Source organism: Charadrius vociferus, unplaced genomic scaffold (genome assembly GCF_000708025.1).
Source record: "Charadrius vociferus isolate BGI_N301 unplaced genomic scaffold, ASM70802v2 scaffold43, whole genome shotgun sequence".
In the NCBI taxonomy this organism is placed as follows: Eukaryota; Metazoa; Chordata; class Aves; order Charadriiformes; family Charadriidae; genus Charadrius; species Charadrius vociferus.
In genome coordinates, this window is record NW_009648043.1 from 7,469,481 (window position 1) to 7,476,044 (window position 6,564).

Below are 6,564 nucleotides of genomic sequence, written 5' to 3' on the forward strand. Positions count from 1 at the left end.
CGCCGGCGGCACATGGCACCATCCGCTGAGTGGGCGGGGGCAGGGGGCGCAGGCGCAGTGTGAGCCGTCGTCCTTCACAGAACCCCTTCGGGTGTTTGGAGGGCAGTTGGGGGTTGTTTCCGTGCCCAACTTGAGGGTGGCTCTTCAGGGCCTCGCTGCCCGGGCGTAGCGTATCTCTTGCTAATACGGGAGGCGCGTATTCCTCTTTTGGTTCCCGGCGGGGCGCCGGTGTGAGGTGGGCAGGAAGGTGGCCTGGCTGCTGCCCCTCCGCGCTGAGGGGAAGCGGAGAGCCTCGCGGCAGGCCTGTGGCATGGGTGCCCGCGGACAGACTTGCAGTCTTTACTGAAGTCCCACGTAGAGGCGCTTTCTGTAGGAAATGGTGGGTGGCTGAGATGAGAGGCTTGAGGAGGATGGGTTTTTTTGCACCCACATCCCACACAGATGAGCGCGAAGCCACCTGCTTAGGTCCCGGCTGTGGTCTAGAAGTGGAGAGCTGTGTCACTTCTTTCAAGGGAAATGCAATCCAAGCAAAACTATTCATCTTTTTAAAAAGATGTGCAGTGTCAAGTAAGTGGTGATTCTTAAGCAGAAGTTTGGATTTTAAGTTTACAGGAATCTCCTCTTGCCATAATCTGTAAATGTGGGAATGGCAAATAGGGATGTCCTGAAGAACTCCTGCTTTTTCATTTTTGTGTACCTTTATCTGTTAAAAGCATTCTTCCCTTTCCTTTCTGGTGGCCCGTTATTTCTTCTGATGCGTCCCTGATTATTACTGTCTTCCATACTTTCTGGTTAGTCTGCGTGATGCACGCTGTGTTTCCTCAGTCTCAGAGTCCTGTGAGGTCGAGTGTATGAAATCTGCTGGATTCACTGGAAGACAATTTTCAGGAATGTAGGGCACCAGATGTACTTCTCACAAGAAGAAGTATCTAGGGGAAATTAAGTTCAGACATTCAGTAATAGAACCACGTTAAGCTACTAAATTAAGCCTGGTGCTTCAGCCATCTTCGTGGGAGATAGTATGCAACAGGCTTTCAGAAGCATACTGCAATATGTTGCACATACAGACATCCTCTGCGTTGCAATACATTCAATGTCATAAGTGCATCCCTTTAATGGTATTTAGTCATGTAGCAGTCTGTTGGTGATGCCTAAACACATGTATGACCTCTTACAACAGTCCATTTACCAACCTTCTCAAAGCGTGGGCTCAATGCTTTTGTTTCAGCACCCCTGCTGAAGTAGTCTTCATGAAGTCACATTAAAATAAATTTTCTTCCACCTACTTTTTTTTGACAGTATTGGCTATTTATTGCACTGTATGCCGACCTTTTCAGATGTAACACTGTGTGGGAAACACTCGTTCAAAGTATGAAAATAAACAGGCATTTCCAGTCCAACATACTGTTAAATGAAATGTTATATAAATTCTGGATTTAAAAAATATTGTAAGTTCATGACCTTCAGTAGGTAGAAAATTAGCTTAGGACTTAGAATATGGAATTCTCCTTTCTGACAGTTTTTGGATGACACTGAGAAGATTTAATCTCTGGAAAGTTTTCCAGTCTCAGTGAAAAAAATGGTTGTGATGGGCTTCATAAAATGGTCTGAAATAACATTAGGTCTGTGTATAATCAGGAGATTAGGTTTGCTGAAGCACTGAGAAGACATTCATAGGACAAAGCTCTCACAAATAATACTTCGGAAAAAATGTGAGGAAATGAACTTTGAGAATTTTTTTTATTACCTTGATTTCTAAGGCTTTCACCTGTAAATTTCATAACTCTTCAGAGAACGCATTTTTGATAACTAGAAGGTAGAATCAGGTGTTTAATACAAACTGAAAATTCAAAGTTGTCTACTCCCAGTTTTGTAGAAGAAACACTGAATAACTCAACATGGATGAGTACTAGCCATTGTTCTCCTTAACTGATGGAATCCCATAAAAAGAAGTCTCAGATCATGTAACAGAAGATAAAGGCACAAATGAGGCCAAACTGATGTGTAAAACATCTCAGTTCCACTTTTCCTGACTTCTGCATGTCTGGCTTTCAACTATGAAAATATTTTGTCGTCTTTTTTTTTTCTTTTACTATACAGATTCTACTTAAGAGTTTAGATCATCCCTGTCAGTACGAATCCAATTTCCTTTTATTTCAATAAAGACTCTGGGGACAAATTGGGAAGAGGTGCAAACTGGAACTCGGTGTCCAGCCCATGGTTTAATTCCTGCAGGGAATACCATTTCTGGGCAGCAGAATGCTGTTGTTTCATCCCCTTCCAGTGTGCCAATTGTTTCCTTTCACGTTGTAGCCATCGCAACTCCAGAGAAAGCAAAGTGAAGTTTTTTAAGGCAAATTGGACAGAAAAAATGGATAGACATTTCCTGGCACCTCTGAAGGTAACTACACTAAAGTAGTCTCTCGGGAATATGTCTGATGGCTCAGCCGTTATCAAAAACATGACAAGAGATATCTGCAAACATAAAATACTTTCAGAATTGGGCATTACATAATGCCTATCCTCTTTAGCTCTTATTATAAAAAGCTTAACTGCCACTAAATCTTATACCAGGATTGGAACTAATTATTGTATATGCCATGTAAGAGGCTGAAGATTATTTTTTTTTGGGGGGGGAGGGGGTGGTTTGACATTTCCCTTTTCATACCCTTCTCCCTATAAAGATAGACATTTTCAAAGGCCAAGAATATGAGATCATTAGGATACAAGGATGTAGGACAAAATCTTAAAATACTTGCACGGCGACATTACCTCAATATCTGATCCCCTGAGAATCTCTGCTCTTCCTGTTTATTTTAACAGTGTCGCTGAAAAGCAGCTAAGGACTATTTTTCTTATTTTATAAAGAAGGACTAAGACCCAAAGGGTAAGGCTTAGGTCTGGGCTCCTGAAGTCCAGCATCCAGGCTTTTCCAAACTCAGTGCTTGAAAGGCATTAGCGCTCTCAATATAAAAGAACTCTGAAAAAAGAATTTCTGGCTTCATCTACGCAGCCTTCCTCTGCGTTTTCCTGAAGGCAAGCAGCTGTGCCCTTCTTGTCACAGTCCTAATCAAGGTTCAGGCTTCTGTTGAAGCCACCACTACTATTATTCTCCTCTTACATATTAATCCTCCACATAGGAAGTAGAAAACTCAAATTTAATCCCTGCATCTTTTTGAGAAAAAAAAAAATAAAATTAGATACCGCCTGCCTCTCCCTATCAGTAGCAAGGTTTGGTACACTAAGTTATAATCTGGGGCCATCATTTACTCTTTTGTTGAAGCTGTGGCACATGCAGAGAAAACATGGATTCATTAGGCTTGAGAGAGCACCGAGTCTAAAACTGTGGTTAAACTACTTGTCCAGTAGAGGGAAATCTTGGCTTCTGGTTGCTATTACAAGCAGTCTCTTTCAGTACAGAAATCCAGTTGCATTTTGGATGAAATGAATAAGCATCCTTGAGCACCTGTTCTCTGTAGCTGGTTAAGATCATTTGAGTCCTAACTGTAGATGTAGAAATTCAATTCAGTATCTAAGTCTGAGCATGTCACCCTCGTCTTCTTCACAGAGGAAAATAATTAGTTTTCTACCATAGGTTGAGATGCATTTTCCTCTAAAGATGTTTGAGTTTGTCCAGGACCTATAAGGTGAACCTAAGGATGACTAACTCAGACACGGGCATTTCACGGCTTCACACTTGTATTAGGCCAAACAAATTTTATTCCTGGTGAGCATAGTTGCCAATATAACATTGGTTTTAGGATCAGAAACCTGCATCTGGGTACCCTTTGGCCTGTGTCTTCCCTTCAGTTGCCACAGAGCGGCTCATGAGGACACACTAAATAACAACATGAGTATACACTAAATAACTGAATATGAGCATAATGCCCATGAAGCTTTCAATTAACCGAGAGCATAATGCCCATTAAGCTCTCAATTAACTGAAGAAACAAAACACCTTTGTTAAAAGGCTTTCCCTTTCTCTTACATTGTCTAGATATAGCTTACTTGCTAATGACATGTACTCCTGTAATTAAAATCCGTTTATTTCTGCAATTGATTCTCCATACATTAAGGTTGCTGTGGCAAATGATCGCTGTATGTTATGCTTTCTGCAGAATATATAACCAGCTAATCATGCCCTGGAGTATTTCTGCACACTTTCCTGCTTCCTTATTGTCTGCCAGGGCAGGAAGGAAACCCTGCAGTGGTAGTTGTAGGGTGTATGTGCAAGGAGTTACTGGGTGTAAACTTGTTATCTAGCCCAGGGCTGGCGGAACGGATGAGCGAACGGTCTGTTGCTGCTGTCTCTGTATATCGCTTATCAGTTTTACATGTCCCCAAACACGCTAGCTTCTGGTGGCTTTGCTTTCCTTGGTTATTAAGAAGTAGACAGGTTTTATAGACCCAGCCGTGCTGAAATGGTAAAATGGGTGAAATGGGTTTGTGGAGTTCTCGCACGAGGCCTGACCGGTACCGCTGTGCCATGGCATGTCACGCCATGTCCCTGTCAGATCAGATGGAGAAAGGTGCAAGACCTACTCCTCAGGCTTCCTTGGAAACAGAAACTCTAATAATCACCTAACTGTTCGAACAGACACTATAAGAAATTTCTTGTAACAAAACCCCCAAAATTGGTCACATCTGTCAGCCAGCTCAACAAGAATTTCATTCCCTGATTGCTGCTCAAGAAAAAATACCATCTGAGGTAGGGAATAATGAAACGATATGTACCGAAGAAGAATAATAATCAGATAGTGCATATTCCAGAAGAGAACTAAGCACCCCCAAATCCCACACATTTCATTTACTTAACCCTTCTAACAGCCTTTCTTATACATTCTGGGCCTCAAAGATGTCTCTGATTTTTACCTACATTCCCAGAATGTCACTCCATAAAAAGAGCCTGGTGCATTAGCTCATCTTTAGTTTGTATACACCCAAGCTAGCTAAACATGATTTCTGTTTATGTGTTCAGGAGAAGCAGAAACATCCCTTCGGCTCTGCTTTTTTCCTCTGAGTCTGTAGAGACTCTGGGGGATCCATTGTCAGCAATGCAAGGACACAGATTTTAGCTGGTAACTGGAGAAAAGTAGAAGGATCTTGCTCACCTCATGCATGACTAGCTGCAATCTAAGTTGAGATGTGTTTCATGTAGTATATTATTATATCAAATGACAGGGGTTTGCAATGAAACAACTGGAAAATATTATAAAAGGTTAACAGTTTGCAAATTGCTGGTAGACTCTGAATATAAGTTACGATGCATTAGAAACAAAATTGTAGCATGAGTAGTCCCAAAGTGCTTTTTATTTATCTTTAGAAACTCAGTGTTAACAAATACCTGATCTAAATTTTGTTTGTTATGATAGCAACTGCTGCTGTCATGGGAAACATTACCAAAAAAAATAATTTTACTCAGAGAGCTCCTTTAGATGAGAAAGTGTGTATTTTTGCCAGCAATTTTTGCTAAAATATGCAAAATATGATAGTGATCTTAATGACTACATCCCTACTTTAGGTGTTAGCATAAAAAATAACTGCATGTTTCTGTTTGCAGGAAAAAAACCTGTTTTCCATTTTCCTTTTTTTTTTTTTTTTTTTTTTTTTACCAGGAGAAACTGAAAACAGCTGTTGAAGTTTAGTGCCATTATCCTTTTAGATAATAATTTTAGGGGATGTTATGAACTATTGGTGGGAAAATGCCATTGCTAATGGGTCATGTACCTAGAACTACGGAATTACAAAGCAAATGGATTCTTGTTTTCAGCTGCTCGAAGCAGTGTGTTAAGACATTTCTGTTGTACATAAAATGAATAATAAGCTTCAAATAACTGCCATTTACTAGCTTGTCAGGTTCATAATTTTTTACAGTAATAGTTGAAATCGCGATTGCTAAATTGCTTTCATGAAGCAGGCTTTTCGTTCTGATAGATTCCCTACTTCTCGAAGTATTATTCATCATCCTGTAAAATCACTGATCCTAATCTTTAGCCTGTGCTAAGGTGACTAGATCTTCCAGTTTTAAATATAAGGTCCTTTATCTTAATGCTCTCTGCAGGGATGCCCATTTGACCCCATTCCCCTTCTTGTTTCATTTGCTCTGCGGCACATGATCACCATGTAAAAGGAGTAGCACATGGTCAAAGGGCTCTGTTCAGAGGTGACTTACACACTGCCTGCTGCCAGATATAATGTCGACTGCACTAAAAAATCAATACAATTCTGCTTTGTAACTTATATGGCATCATTATTTTGTGAAGTAGCTTATTCATTGTACCACAGAGCAGTCTTTTGGCACAAGGACCTTTAAACCAATTATGGAAGCAGAGGAAGAATATACTGTAGGTTTGGTCCTGCCTGGAAGAGGTGCGGAAATCCTTCTTGTTAGAAACATGTCAATCAAAAACGACCAACAGGAGAGGAAGATAAATAAGAGAATCTGCCTTTCCTTTAACAGACGTGAATTGTGTTTGTCTAATAAAAGGCATAAGACCAAAGGGCAGCAGGGAGGAGGCCATTTGCTTTATCAAGAGGCTGTGTGGTGGAGGGCAAAACTTGAAG